At 43.9% G+C, this 13644-nt stretch overlaps 1 long non-coding RNA gene across 1 annotated transcript; it reads left to right on the top strand.

Moving 5' to 3' along the window:
* The first annotated feature begins 308 nt into the window (after positions 1-308).
* On the top strand, positions 309-1136 carry LOC145423174 (uncharacterized). Its single transcript, XR_013904281.1, has 2 exons — positions 309-451; positions 629-1136. It is a non-coding gene; the product is annotated as an uncharacterized LOC145423174 (long non-coding RNA).
* Positions 1137-13644: the final 12508 nt, after the last annotated feature.

Genomic DNA, 13644 nt, shown 5'->3' with positions numbered 1-13644 from the left:
GTAAAAACTTTATTGTAAATATTTCATAGGTGTTTAAAAAACAAAACAAGAGTTCAAATGCATTAAAAACGTGTTTAAAATCACAATAAATAGAAGTCAATTATAATTTAAGTGTTCATGGAGTTAAAGTTACAAGAAACCCAAAGGTTTGTTATCTAATGTAAAACAAGGAAAACTTTGTATTTGCTTCAAGTTGTTTTACAAGCTCATTTTGGGTTGTCAATCTTGTATTTGTTCTTATCCCACTGGTTGATGTAAACCTATTGTCCAATCAGACGTAGGGGAGGCGGGACTAAGTGAGGCGAAGAAAAGAAAAACTAAGCTAGTGAGAGTCGGCAGCAGCACGTTACCGGAGGAGGTTGTGTACCAGAGCTAACGGGAGAATAGTCAAAACAATAGCCGTGGATGCAGAGTCTACGTTCCTGTTATGGACTGTTTTGCCCTGTGATGAGTGAGTACTGAATGTGGAGTTAGCATTGAGCTTAAACGGGATGTATAAGTACTTAAAATGTATGATGTTAATCGCGAGTTAGCATGTTAGCATTTTAGAGTCTGTATTAGCTATGTATGCTGAGTATGTAAGCTACAGATTACTCTATGGAACTAAATAGTAATCTCTAATGCACAGTGGACCGAGAGGAATTCTCTGGACCCTTCTGCTGTGGATAGGATTTCCGTGGGTTTGTCCCAGTGTGCTCAGCAGCCCATGTATGCCGCTAATTCCGACCACGTTGCCGAGTGGAGGCCGCATGGTCACAAACCGAGCCTGCCCCTCAGCTTGTCCTCGCACTTAGCCCAAAGGATTTGTGAGTAGCCACGAGCACGTGCGTTTTGTTTTCTGCTTGTTTATCAAGCGAAGCGGCCATTTGTGTGTTTTTCTGGCCCAACGAGCCCGAGCAACGATCAGGCCTGCAACGGTTTCAGTAAAGGAGCTCTAAAAGGTTACAAATTTGAACTGAACTTGAAAGGGGAATATCTTGGATAAATGTGTTGTTTCTAAACATTGACTGTGAATTGTGAAGAGGGAAAAACCATCCAATTGAGTTGTAAGGAAACACTTCAGAACTTGGAATATTGTTTTTTTTTTTATTTAAATCATACTTTGGTTTGACTAAATCTTACATTTTGAATTTAAAGTTTTGTGTTGTGTCATATTTATGATTTGCAGAGTTTATAAGTGATAAGGGTTATTAAAAAGGTAAAAGAGAGATTTAGCATGTTAGATAAATTCATTATTCTTAGTGAAGATTAAACAGAACTCCTTATTTTCACTAAGTGGAGGCACCGCCAACATTAAGATTTCTAAGTACAAAGGTTAAAACTGGTTAGCTATCGTTTCTCCTGTTTACCAATAAAATAAGTAACGTACCCAGGGCCCCGCTCAGAGTACTATCACCATCTTAACCGAGGGTTAATCCAGAGCTACTTGAGTTGGGTGCTACACTTATAAACACACACAAAGTAACTCCACCAGAGTGCCTATTTCGGGGCACTTTTGCCGGTCCAAGCCGGGGTAAAGGAGCAGGGTTGGAATTGTGACATTAAAAAAAAACAATAATTGCTAAAAGAAATTTAATTTGTAGTTCTAAATAAACTCTAAATGCATTTAGGACGTTTTTTACTCACTTTATGTCTCTTCCACGATGTTATTTCTCTCTCCAACAACATAGGTTAATATTAGATTAGCATGACCAATTATGCAAATTAGGCAATGACGTCATTTAGCGACTTCTAGCGACTTTTAGGACAACCAATAGCGATTTTTTTTCCCCTCCTTGAATTGCTACCTTATCGTGGTGGAGGGGTTTGTGTGTCCCAGGGATCCCAGGGGCTATGTTGTCTGGGGGCTTTTGCCCCCTGTTAGGGTCTCCCATGGCAAATTGGCCCTGGGTGAGGGACCAGACAAAGAGCGATTCATAAGACCCTTATGAAAAGGACACCGAGAGAACAGTTTACCCTGCCCGGGATAGGGTTACCGGGGCCCCGCCCTGGAGCCAGGCCCGGGGAGGGTGCCCGAGGGCGAGCGTCTGGTGGCCGGGCCTTAATCCATGGGGCCCGGCCGGGCACAGCCCGAAGAGGAGACATGGGCCCATCCTCCCGCAGGCCCACCACCCGCAGGAGGCGCCATAGGGGTCGGGTGCATTGTGTGCCGGGTGGCGGCCAGGAGCGGAGGCCCTGGCGGACTGACCCCCGGCTGCCAAGACTGGCAATAGGGACATGGAATGTCACCTCTCTGGTGGGGAAGGAGCCTGAGTTAGTGCGTGAGGTTGAGAGGTACCGGCTAGATATAGTTGGGCTCACCTCTACACATGGCTTGGGCTCTGGAACCAGTCTCCTGGAGAGGGGCTGGACTCTGTCTCAGTCTGGAGTTGCCCCTGGTGAGAGGCGGCGGGCTGGGGTGGGTATTCTAATATCCCCTCGGCTTGCTGCCGATACGTTGGGGTTTTTCCCGGTGGACGAGAGGGTTTGTTCCCTGCGCCTTAGGGTCGGGGAACGGGTCCTGACTGTCATCTGCGCTTATGCGCCGAGTGGCAGTTCAGAGTACCCAGCCTTCTTAGAGTCCCTGGGGGGGGTGCTGGAGGGTGCTCCACCTGGAGACTCTGTTGTCCTGCTGGGAGACTTCAATGCTCACGTGGGTAACGACAGCGAGACCTGGAGGGGCGTGATTGGGAGGAACGGCCTCCCTGATCTGAACCCGAGCGGTGCTTTGTTATTAGACTTCTGTGCTAATCACAGTTTGGCCATAATGAACACCCTGTTCGAACATAAGAGTGTCCATAAGTGCACGTGGCACCAGGACGCTCTAGGCCAGGGGTGCCCAATCCCGGTCCTCGAGAGCTACCGTCCTGCAGCTTTTAGATGCATCCCTACTCCAACACAGCTGAATCAAATGGTTTGATTACCTCTTCAGCATGCCATCGTGTTTGGCAAAGGCCTGATAACAAGCCATTCATTTGATTCAGCTGTGTTGGAGTAGGGATGCATCTAAAAGCTGCAGGATAGTAGCTCTCGAGGACTGGGATTGGGCAGCCCTGCTCTAGGCCGTAGGTCGATGATCGATTTTGTAATCGTATCAGCAGACCTGCGACCATATGTTCTGGACACTCGGGTAAAGAGAGGGGCTGAGCTGTCAACTGATCACCACCTGGTGGTGGGTTGGATCAGGTGGCGGGGGAGGACGCTGGACAGACCTGGTGCACCTAAACGCGTAGTGAGGGTGTGCTGGGAACGTCTAGCAGAGGCCCCAGTCCGCGAGATCTTCAACGCACACCTCCGGCAGAGCTTCAACAGCATTCCGAGGGAGACTGGGGACATTGAGTCCGAATGGACCATGTTCAGCGTCTCCATTGCCGAAGCTGCTGCATTGAGCTGCGGCCGCAAGGTGGTTGGTGCCTGCCGTGGTGGTAATCCCCAAACCAAATGGTGGACACCAGAGGTGAAGGGAGCCACCAGGCTGAAGAAGGAGTCCTATCAGGCTTGGTTAGCCTGTGGGACTCCGGAGGCAGCCGACAGGTATCGACAGGCCAAGCGGAATGCGGCTCGGGCAGTGGCTGAAGCAAAAACTCAGGTGTGGGAGGAGTTCGGAGAGGCCATGGAAAAAGACTTTCGGACTGCCTCGAAGAAATTCTGGCAAACCGTCAGACGTCTCAGGAGGGGAAAGCGGTGCTCTACCTGCACTGTGTATAGTGCTGGTGGAGCGCTGCTGATGTCGACTGAGAAAATTGTCAGGCGGTGGAAGGAAAACTTCGAGGACCTCCTTAATCTCACTGACACGTCTTCCGAGGAGGAAGCAGAGTCTGGGGATGAGGGGAATGACCCGCCAATTTCCGGGGGCGAGGTCACTGAGGCAGTTAAACAACTCCTTGGTGGCAGAGCCCCTGGTGTTGATGAGGTCCGCCCCGAGTTCCTGAAGGCTCTGGACGTTGTAGGGCTGTCCTGGTTGACACGCCTCTGCAATGTTGCGTGGAGATCAGGGGCAGTACCTGTGGACTGGCAGACCGGGGTGGTGGTCCCCATCTTTAAGAAGGGGGACCGGAGGGTGTGTTCCAACTACAGGGGGATCACACTCCTCAGCCTCCCTGGGAAAATCTATGCCAGGGTGCTGGAAAGGAGAGTTCGTCCATTAGTCGAACCTCGGATACAGGAGGAACAATGCGGTTTTCGTCCTGGTCGCGGAACACTGGACCAGCTCTTTATCCTCTCCAGGATACTTGAGGGTGCATGGGAGTTTTCCCAACCAGTCTACATGTGTTTTGTGGACTTGGAGAAGGCATTCGACCGTGTCCCTCGGGGTGTCCTGTGGGAGGTGTTGCGGGAATATGGGGTGTCTGGCCCATTGCTACTGGCCATTCGATCCCTATATAACCGTTGCAAGAGCTTGGTTCGCATCGCCGGCAATAAGTCGGACTCGTTCCCGGTGGGTGATGGGCTCCGCCAGGGCTGCCCTTTGTCTCCGGTTCTGTTCATAATTTTTATGGATAGGATTTCTAGGCGCAGCCAAGTGGCGGAGGGCTTTCGCTTTGGTGGCCTCAGAATCTCATCTCTGATTTTTGCAGATGATGTGGTTCTGTTGGCTTCATCGGGTGAGGCCCTCCAGCTCGCACTGGAACGGTTCGCAGCCGAGTGTGAAGCAGCGGGAATGAGGATCAGCACCTCCAAATCTGAGGCCATGGTTCTCAGCCGGAAAAGGGTGGAGTGCCCACTTGGGGTCGGGGATGAGTTCCTGCCCCAAGTGGAGGAGTTCAAGTATCTCGGGGTCTTGTTCTCGAGTGATGGGAGAAGGGAGCCGGAGATCGACAGACGGATTGGGGCTGCAGCTGCAGTAATGCGGACGCTGCACCGGTCCGTCGTGGTGAAGAGGGAGCTGAGTGTAAAAGCGAAGCTCTCAATTTACCGGTCGATCTACGTCCCTACCCTCACCTATGGCCACGAGCTGTGGGTAGTGACCGAAAGAACGAGATCCAATCCAGTAATTTAGGTCAGTATCGGACCCATACGTAATATCGGATCGGTCCATCTCTAGTGTCTACACTATCTTTGGTTAGAAACGGGGACATGTACTTCCTGGATGATGGCCTCACTACTGCACCTAGAGACTGAAGAAAATGATGCATGTACTAAGTGTTAGCGCAGGTGTTTTGAGTGAACCCATTGTTGTTTTGTTTTTACTAGCTTTGTATCGCTATGCCCTGAAGAAGGCACACCAGATATTCTCTTTTTTTATGTTTTATGTTAGAATTGTGTTCTCAGATGTTCACCCACCGTTGGAGAGGTAAGAGCTCCCTTTCTGATTTTTTTTTTTTTTTTTTGGCCTTTTTAGCCCTTTCTGTATTGTGTGGGATAAATCTAGAAATTAGCAAAAACTAAAAGTGCTTTCCTAGCATTATTTTTCCACATAAAAAAAAAAGAAAAAATACTTGGCTTGATCCCAGATAATGGCTTTTCCTTGCACAACATAACTTTTAGTTGTAAAGTCAATTGGTAAACTTGATTTTTTTTTTTTTTTTAATTATGTGTTTGTCTAGTTTTGTTTTGTTTTTTATTGGTTTTGTCTTAACTAGGGGTAGAAAATGTAATGCGTTGATTGTGATTAATTAATGAAAAAAAATAACTAGTTGAAAATAGAGCAGGGCGATATGGCCAAAAATATTTATCACGATATATATTTGAAAATTTGCGATAACAATATAATTGATGCGAGACAAAATACAACTCCACAACATTACTAGTGCAAAAAGACAACCTTCCATTTATTTTCACTTAAACAAGAAGCTGGTTTTTATGTACATTAAAGCTTTATAAAAATGTAACAGTGCAAATGCAAATTCCTTGCTGAAAGTTTAACCAAAAGGCATTTCCAGTAGAAATGGGCTGACATATCCTGAGCATAACCATGTATAATATCCACTGAAGTTAAAAAGAGGTGCTTTGCAACATTAAACTGCAGTGTGCAGTACGTATTTTTCGGACCATAAGGTGCACGGGATTATAAGGCACATTAAGCGAAACAAAGCAGTCAGATAAATCAAACTTTATTAAACTCATTCTTCTTGCTTCCTCCACTTCTGTACCATTGATTCATTAATGTTGAATTCTCTGGCAGCTGCTCTATTCCCATGTTGTTGCAGTATATTAATGACTAACCTCGTATTGTGGATGGATTATCTCAGTTGTTCTCCTGACTGAAGTTTGGTCTGTTTACAGTATCCTGCCATGCGATTGCATTTGTCTCTAACCATGAAGAACCTTCACGTTATCTTTTATAAGTGGAAAAGTGTTAGTGTTCGTCCTCCAGCTTCACTGTTTATGTTATGCTAACATAGCTGTGTCGCTAGCGATCACGTAGCACATCATTATATACCAGCTAGCCCAACTTCAGTAACCCTACAAACGTCACTGCTGTTTAGTTTCCTGTCTTCATTTATGTTGGAAGTGATAGCAGAGCTGTACGTTTGATCTTTTTCAGAAACCTCTCCGTCAGAACATGCTATATCATGCTTAGGTAACTAGCGAAACTAGCGAGCTAACTTCCGCTAGCTTCCTGCTAACTTCTAACTCCGTTAAATGTAATAACTTTTGTTTTCATGGATGCCTGGAAGTTAAACTTTATAGTTACACCTGGTAAAGCAGCAATGCTGATCGTTTTATTAAAGATGAAAGAATTTAGACAGTTTTTAACTCTAAGTGATGCTGCAGTGTTGTTTGACCTGAAGCATACGGAGTTTAGGACCCAGATTACTCCCAGATTTAAGAGCATCTTAGTCCGACAAATATGACAATAACAACGGCCGCTTGCATGTTCTGCAAAAAAATGTGCTTTGTTGTGTATCTGACGGACAAACACAAACCAGTTCCACATCACTGAAGTTGCACCATTTTTACAAACCAATTCTGGTTCATCTGTTTCACTCAACAATCGGCCATGTGCGTATGAAAACAAAGGCACTGCGCATGCGCGTTTTACTCCCATTCTATCGCGATATTTCATTTTCCTATCGTTGCCTAACATTATACCGGTATTACCGTGAACGGTATAATATGGCCCAGCCCTAGTTGAAAATAACAACTTCTGCCACTTCTGTCCCATGTGAGTGACTGTTCTCACCTGCAAGTCACATGGTAACAAAACGGAGAGTTGCCTTGAGCTCTGAAAATGTGCACAGGCTAGTTTGTCTAAGTAACTGGCTGAAAGAGATGTACAGTAAATAAGAATTGAGATATTGTGAGTCCAATGGGTTTTTGTTTTTGCACTAAAATGTTTGATGGTAACACTGTTTTAACCTAATGTACAAAATAATTTTGGCTAAGGTTACTCAGAGTTTAAAGGTGAAGCTATTCAAGTAACCTTTTATGTTTTTGTCTTTTTTTTTTTTTCAGAAGAAAAACTGCACTTTGTGTTGAAATTTTAATTATTGTTATTTAAAAATGATACCATTTTGAAAATGTACTTAAAGTATTTAAAATAACACTTTATTTTAAAGTCTGTTATAAAGTCTGTTTCTTTTCTCTGTTTTGCATTGTAATGCAGTTTAAATGTTTTTTTAAAATTAAAAACCCTTTGGTGCTTTGGGGCAAATTTTCTTGTGCGATCAAATGTGCTTAATTAAGATTAATTAATTATGAAGCCTCTAATTTATTTTTTAATCAAGTCCCACCCCTTATCTTAACATATTTAAACAAACATTTGACAAAAAACAACAATATTTTCAATATCTTTTTTAATTTTTTAACCGCTATTTTATTTTACGTATTCAGAGAGGGGCCCCTGCACCAGTGCATGTATCCTTTTTTACTACTTTGAAATGATCATGATACACACCAATTTAAATGATTAATTTTAAAATAAAATTATTAAGCTTTTCCTGATATCTTTCCTTTTAGGTAAAACGGTGAGAATGGAGAAAACAGCAAAACATTGATACAGTTGTAATTTTCATCTTTTACCCATCTTATTCTTTCTTCCTATTTTCATCCCAGTCTATCCTCTCTGTCTCCCGGTCTTCCTTCTTGTCTCCCCATCTTTCTCACTTCTCTGGGACTTCTTCACTCTCTCTATAATGCTCTGTTTTCCTCCTTGTCTCCACTCTGTCTCACTATCTTATTACCTGTCTTTCACTCTGTCCTGGGTTTTTCCCTTTTTTCCCCAGTTTACTAGAGTTGTAATAGTTTTGTGTCATATGATTAGTTTTCATTGTTATTTTGTTTTGACTTTTTCTTTTTAATTCAGTTTAGTGTAATTTAGTTTTCAGAGGGTTTTGGCTTGTTTCAGTTTAGTTTTCATTTTTAAAAAGTGTACTCTTTAGTTTTTATTATTTCAGTGTTACTTTCAATCTATTTCTTCCTTCCTCTCCATTTCTTTCTTCTTCTTCTTTTGTCCCCAGCTGGTGGTCGGCAGGGGAGGTCATCCACGAAGTGTCACGCTTTGTCCTCCAGTGAGCGGCGCGCTGCTGCAGCAGAAGGCCAAACCATTGGAGTTGTCGCTTCTGGATCAGCTGTTCCAGACCTGACCTGTCTCTCTTCCTCACTCGCATCTTGTCTTATCCGCTTCTTAGAATTCCTCTCCGCCTTCTTTCCTTGTTGTCCATCCTCTTTACATGTCCTTACTTCCTTTCTGTTTTAATCCCTCCCTGTATTCCTGTTGTACTTCGCTTTCTAAATGTCTTCTTCCCTGAGTGCCTACAATTTCCTGTCCTTCTGCTATTCCTGTCTCCCTCTCCCCTCCCTCTCTCTCTCTACCTTTTTCCCTCTGTGTAACTTTCCCTGTTTTATTCCCTCTTCCTATCTTCCTCCCTCTCCTCATGTGTTCTTCCCATCTGTCTCTTTATTCTTTCCTCTCTTCTTTCCATTTTTCTTGCTCCCGTTCTGTTTTCTTCCCTCTTCTTTTTCGGTCTTCCTCCCTCCCTGTACTCCTCCTGTTATCGCCTTAGTCTTCCTCACTCTTTTCTGTCTTCCACCTTCGCTCTTCTCGCTGTCTCTTCAGTTTTCATTTGTTTTCCTCTCTATTTTTGTTTTTCTTCCCTCACCTCCACCTTCCTTTTTTCCGTTTTTCTTCCTTCCTCTTAATTTTTTCATTTTCTTTCCTTCCTGTCTCCCTCCCTTCCTTCCTTCCTTGTTGTCCTTTTTCTCTACATGTCCTCCATCTTTCCATCTTCCTTTCTCTCTGTATTCCTTTCATCCTCTCTCAATTTCTTCCTCTCTGTTGTTCATCCTCTCTGGTATCGTTGTCTTCCTCCCTCCCTTGTCCTCTTCTTCTCTTTGTCTCTGTTCACTTCTTTTTTTGTTGTCCCTCATCTCTACCTATCCTTTTTTCCTCGCTCCCACTATTCCTGCTGTCCTCCTTGCCTCAATGTTGTCTTCCCTGTCCCACTGCCTCTCTTCCTTCCTCTCTACATATTTTTCCCTTCCTTCCTTGTTGTCCTTCCTCTTGTCCTTTGTCTTCCTCCCTGTATTCCTTTCATGCTTCCTGTCTCTGTCTTCCTCCTTCCTTTGCTCTTTTACTGTCTCCCCCTCTTACTCTCCATTTCCTTCACTCTCTACCTCTCCCTTCCTTCCTTGTTGTCCTTTATCGATACCTGTCCTGTCTGTCTTCCTTCCTGCATTCCTGTCATTTTCCATCTCTTAATGTCATCTCGTTATTTTTTTTTCCCGTTTTCATCCGTCTTCCTCTCTGTCTTTGTTTTCCCTCCCTCTCATGTCTTCTTTCCCGTCTTTCTCCCTTTTCTTTCATCTGTTCTCTCCATTTCCCTCACGTCCGCTCTGTTTTCTTCCCATTTTCTCTCTTCCTGTTTACCTTTTTTTTTCTCCCCTCATCTCTGCCTTCCTGTTTATTCATCCCCTTCTTCTTTTCTTTCCTTCCTATCTCCCTTCCTTCCTTGCTGTCCTTTTTATTCTACCTGTCCTCCATCTTTCTTTCCTTTCTCCCTGTATTCCTTTCATCATCCCACTCAGTTTCTTCTTCTTTGTTGTTCATCCTCCCTGTTATCACCGCTGTCTTCCTCCCTCCCTTGTTCTCTTGTCTTCTCTGTTTACCTCTTTCCTTGTTGTCCTTCGTCTCTACTTATCCTTTCTCACTCACTCCCATTATTCCTGTAGTCCTCCTTGCATCAATGTTTTCTTCTGTCCTACTGCCTCTCTTCCTCCCTCCTTCTTTTCCCATCTTCCTCTCGCGTTTCTCTATTCTTACCCCTCTAATCAATTTTAAATCATGCTTTTTATTTGTTCTTGTTTCTAATGTCTCTGTAAAGCACTTTGAATCACCTTGTTGTTGAATTGTGCTATACAAATAAACTTCCCTTGCCTTGCCTTGCCTCTATTTGTCTCCCTGTATTCCTTCTTTTCTTTTTGTCCTAGTCTTTGGCTATCCTTAGTCCTCCTCCCTCCCTGTATTCCTTTCATGCTTTCTCTCTGTCTCTTCCTCCTTCCCCTGCTCTTTTACTGTCTCCCCCTCTCTCTCAAATCCCCCCACTGTCTTACCTCTCCCTTCCTTGTCCTTCATCTCTTTACCTCTCCATTGTCTTCCTACCTGCATTCCTGTCATTCTCCGTCTTGTCTTTCATAATGTCTTACCTGTTTCTTTATTTGCTCCTCTGTTCTTTTATTGTCTTCCTTCACTCTACCCACATTTTCCAGTCCTTTGACAATTCCTGTCTTCCTTGCTTTCTTTGTCTTCCCTATAATTTTTGTTTCCCACTCTATTTTCCTCCTTGTATTCCTGCCTCACTTCTCTCTCAATGTATTATTTCCCAGCTTGTTTCCTGCATATCTGTTATCCTCCTTCTCCAGCTGTCTTACTTTCTTTCTTCTTGTCTTCTCAGTTTTCATCTGTTTACTCCTTTTCTCACTTTTCTTTCCTTCTTGTTTCCCCTCTTCCTTTTTGTCATTTTTCTTCTTGTCCTCCCTCTTTCTGTTTTCCTTCCCTCCCTCTCTCATGTCTTCTTCCCAGTCTTTCTCTCTTTTCTTTCATCTGTTTTCTTCCCTCTACCTCTTTTTCTGTCTGACCCTCACTTTTCTTGCTGTCTCCATCTGTTTTCCTCTTTCTTTTTTTGTTTTCTCCCCTCATCTCTGCCTTCATGTTTTCTTCCTCCCATCTTCATTTATTCATTCCTTTCATTTCTTCCTTCTTTCCTCCCTGTCTCCCTTCCTTCCTTGTGTTTTGTCTCGACCTCTCCTGTCTGTCTTCCTTCCTGTGTTCCTTTCATTCTCCATCTCTTAACATCCTGCCCTGTCGCTTTGTTTCCATCCTTCCTTGTATTCCTGTCATCCTCCCTTTCTCAGTGTCTTCTTTCATCTTTTCTTTCCTTCCTGTCTCCCTTCTGTCCTTGTTGTCCATTGTCTCTACATGTCCTCCATCTTCCTTTCTCTCTGTATTCCTTTCATTCTCTCTCTCAATTTCTTCCACTCTGTTGTTCATCCTCTCTGGTATCGTTGCTATCTTCCTCACTCTCTTCTTGTCTTCCTCCTTCTCTTTGTCTCTGTTTACTTCTCTTTCCTTGTCTTTCATCTCTACCTGTCCTTTCTTCCTCGCTCCCATTTTTCCTGTCTTCCTCCTTTCATCAATGTTTTCTTTTTTCTTCCCTGTCCTACTGGCTCTCTTCCTTCCTCCTACTGTTCCATCTTCTGTCCTCAGTCTTTCCTCCTCCCTCCCTGTATTCCTTTCATGCTTCCTCTCTCTTCCTACTCCTTGCATCAATGTTGCTCTTTTACTGTCTCCCACTCTCTCCATTTCCCTCACTCTCTACCTCTCCCTCCCTTCCTTGTTGTCCTTCATCCTGTTTGTCTTCCTTCCTGTATTCCTGTCATTCTCCATCTCCTATTGTAATCTCCTGATTTTTCTTCTCAGTCTTCCTCTCTTTCTGTTTTCCTCCCCTCCCTCTGTCCTTCCCTCCCTCTCTCTCCACGTCTTCTTCCCCTTCTTTCTCTCTTGTCTTCCATCTGTTCTCTCCATTTTCCTCGCTCTCGCTCTGTTTTCTTCCCTCTTCCTCTCTACCTGTCTTCCCACTTCTTAGTTTTTCTCCCTGCCTTCTTCTTTCCTTGTCCTTCATCTTTCCATGTCCTGTCTTTCTTTCTGTTTTCATCCCTCCTTGTATTCCTGTTATTCCCCCTTTCTCAGTGTCTTCTTCCCTGACTGCCCACATATTCCTGTCCCTCCACTATTCCTGTCCCCCTCCCTCTCTCCTTCTCTCCCTCTTTCCCTCTCCCTCTCTACCTTTTTGCTTCCCTCTTCATATTTTCCTTCTGTTTCCATTTTCCTGTCATTATTCTCTTTTCTTACTTCTCTCCCTGTCTCCTCTGTTTTCCTCCCTGTATTCCTTTCTTTTTGTCTTCGTCTTTGGCTATCCTCAGTCTTTCCTCCTCCCTCCCTGTATTCCTTTCATGCTTCCTGTCTCTGTCTTCCTCCTTCCTTTGCTCTTTTACTGTCTCCCCCTCTCACTCCCACTCTAAATGTCTTCCTCTCTGTTTTCTTCCCTTTTCCTGCTCCCACCTTGTCTTCTTCCCCGTCTGTTTTCTTCCTTCTTTCTTTTCTTTCTCTTCCTGTCCTCTTCCCTTGTGTCGTCTCTCTCTCAGTATGCTCTTCCCAGGTTTCCTCGCTGTTGTTCTTTTTTTCCTCCTAGCACCTCTTTTCTATCCTTTATTCCCATCTTCTTCCCTCTTTCTTTTCTGTGTTAGTGTTAAAAAAAAATTAGCTCTGAATGTTGTTGATTTTCTAACACTGACACTGGTGTAGAACATTTTCACACTCCTCAGTCTTACTTTAACACTGGCGATTTTGCTATCCTTCCTCTCTTCTTTCACCCCACCCCCCAATCTGTCGCGGCAGATGACTGCCCCTCCCTGAGCCTGGTTCTGCCGAAGGTTTCTTCCTGTTAAAAGGGAGTTTTTCCTCCCCACTGCTGCCAAGTGCTTGCTCATAGGGGATCGTTTGATTGTTGGGGGTTTCTCTCTAATAGGATCTTTAATTTGCAATACACACCTTGATAAATTGAAGTGAAATTGAACCAAAGCTAAAGTCTTCTAATTTGGACAGCCAACAATATACAATAAACTGAAATCAATGAAAACTCTTGGGTGCATTTTTTTTTTCTTTCTAAGTCACTGTTCACATGGCACTCATGCAAGTTAATGACTGTGATGGAGGCTTTTGAAATTTCACATGCATTTTTGCCACAGAACAAGGACTTCCCAATTTGCCGCCATCACAGTAATGAACTTGCATGTATGCCATGTCAACATTTCATGTGCCATTCTCTTTAACTGACAAATACAACGTAGTTTATCAATTTTTCAGAGTGGTAGAATCTCCAATGATGTGATGAAAACGGATGTAATTGAAAACAAAAAGCTTGAAGGGCTGCTAATGTTAAGGGTTTTGTTTCTATTCATGTCTCCTCCTGTACGAGTTTCCTGATGTACTAAATTGTCCTTCCTCATGACACTGAACCTGTTGTTTATGATGCCATATACCAATAAATAACCAAATATGACTCATAGCATGACAGCAAATCTGTCACACACACACCAGTTTCTCATCTAAAATTTAAATCAGCCTCAGAGGTATGCTCCATCTTCGTCAGTGTTGTGGACTAAATCAGCCACCTCGATCAAAAAATAACAGTAATACGATAATAACCAATTTTTTTCCCAAGT

This window comes from Astatotilapia calliptera, chromosome 20 (genome assembly GCF_964374335.1).
Source record: "Astatotilapia calliptera chromosome 20, fAstCal68.1, whole genome shotgun sequence".
Classification (NCBI taxonomy): Eukaryota; Metazoa; Chordata; class Actinopteri; order Cichliformes; family Cichlidae; genus Astatotilapia; species Astatotilapia calliptera.
Note: the sequence above shows the minus strand (reverse complement) of the source record. Positions and strands in the feature narration are given on the sequence as shown.